The following is a 2,500-nucleotide window of genomic DNA, read 5'->3' on the forward strand; positions in this document are numbered from 1 at the left end:
ACTATCGAACTTCAGCAGGTTTCGAACCCCAGTCCAGTATGGACGTTACCAATAGGCTACCACAAAAAGTAGAAGCCAAAAGATAAGTGTATCTTTATACACTTTTCTTTTTCCTTCTACCTTAGGTTTTAAACCACACAGTGTTAAACCACACAGTGTTATAACGTTTTCTTTATTTACATGGAATAGGATATCTATGGTGATAAGTGTCACGTAAGAATTAAGAGCTTAACAATAGAAATCGCTCATGTAGCGAGGAGAGTAGGTTAAAAGAACTGGAAACTCTATGCATACTGATACGCAATTTCTAAAGTCTTATTGATGAATATGAGGACAGGGTTCAATATGATAACGTCGATAAGGCCTTCAAAGGCGAATTGGTAATAGATGTCTGAAATTGTGGATTGTTTTTGTAACGAGTTTCGTTTATAATTTGGTAATTTGAGGCTAAAAAATAATTGGCTTAGGACATTATAATTTCCAATTAACAAAAAATACATTTCTTTATAGTAATTTTTATTTAATTTTCAATGTTAATTATAGGTTTACTCAATAGATGTCTGAAATTGTGTGTTGTTTTTGCATCGAGTTTCATTCATGATTTGGTAATTCGAGCCTAAATAATTACTTGGCTTAGGACACTATGATTTCCAATTAACAAAAAAAAAATTATTTCTTTATAGCAATTTTTATTCAATTTTCAACGTTAATTAAGTTTTTTTTTTTTTTCAATTTTATTTCATCACCGTCGAAACACAAATTTCCTGCATCGTCTCTCTCTCTCTCTCCTCTCTCCTCTCTCTCTCTCTCCCCACAATATATATCTTACATTCCCATCCATGGCAGCCAGTGGCCGAAATAACCGTAAATTCAATAAGATATTAAATACGATATATGATCTCATTCCTGAATCCCAATATCCCAATATTTTTCTTTCATAAAACTACAGATGAATAAAAATGAAACCAAACTCTACGAGTCAATTAATGCTAAAGTGCAATAAAATTAATCTTCCATGAATGAATTGATATAAAGCTCAAATACTCACAGCAAATTCAATTGTGTCGTTATTGCTGGGCGTATAAATGCCTAAATGTATGTAGACATATATATATATATATATATATACACATATGTATTTGTATAAATATATAAACACACAAACATCTCCCCTATATAACGAAAAGCAAGAGTCTGACTATATATATATATATATATATATACATACATATATATATATGTATATATATATATATATATGTATATATATACATTATATATATATATATATATATATATCCAGTTACTCTAACGGCAATACGTATAACTACTCGGTCTCTACCGGTCCTCGGATGGGGGAGAGAGAGAGAGAGAGAGAGAGAAAGAGAGAGAGAGAGAGAGAGAGAGAGAGAGAGAGAGTAGTCATACACTGGTGAGAAAGTATTGGGAAGGGGGTGGAAACTGAATTAGAGATGAAAACTGATCTCTTCTAACATTAAGTGTTTATGCTTCTGCAAACACAAGGTTAATTCTCTGTTATAACTATTTCTTTGTCCACAATGATCTAAAACATGTGTAGAAAAAATAAAGGAAAACAAGATGTATTTTGTGGCATGCTTGTTCGGAACTGCTTGTATGTAAACTCGTTATCTGTTGAATAAAGGTTACTGCATTCACCTCGCCTCTATGTTAACAACCACCTCGCACAATATATATATATATATATATATATATACACATATATGAAACGTGCCCATGCTATTGCAAATGTAAGATTAATTCTCTGTCATAGTCATTTCCTTGTCCGCAATGGCCAGCACCATGTGTCTAAAAATATAGAAAACAAAAGATATTTCACAAACGAACCTATGAAAAAAAAGAGAAAAAAAACACACACACAAAAGCAAGATAAGACAAAAAGAAAAATATGGAATTGAACAAAGCAAAACATGAAAAAAAGAAAATAGAGAAAATTGCATAAGAGAACCAAAAAAGAAAAAAAAGAAATTTGCAATAAAGAAACACATGACAACGAAAAAAAAAATGAATAGAATGAAAATTGCATAAAAGCGGTGTCCGTAAAAAACTTCCACATCAAAGGTCCATAAAAAGTACCACATATGGCTCTCTGGGGACCTTCATGCCATACAAAAACAGGACTAACAATCCTTCGGGGAATGAGGGGATGAAGAGATCCCAACCAGAGGGGAAAGAGGAAGGTGAAATGACAGAAATAAATATACATGCAAAAGTAGATGACGTTTTTGTTTATGGAACAATAACAACAACATATATAATAATAATAATAATAATAATAATAATAATAATAATAAGAAGAAGAAGAAGAAGAAGAAGAAGAAGAAGAAGAGAAGAAGAAGAAGAAGAAGAAGAAGAAGAAGAAGAAGAAGAAGAAGAAGAAGAAGACGACCGTTAACCAAAGGAAGGACTGGAAAATAAGACCTAGGAAGAGGAGTATTAGTAAAAAAAGAAAAAAAATATA

Source organism: Palaemon carinicauda, chromosome 28, assembly GCF_036898095.1.
Source record: "Palaemon carinicauda isolate YSFRI2023 chromosome 28, ASM3689809v2, whole genome shotgun sequence".
In the NCBI taxonomy this organism is placed as follows: domain Eukaryota; kingdom Metazoa; phylum Arthropoda; class Malacostraca; order Decapoda; family Palaemonidae; genus Palaemon; species Palaemon carinicauda.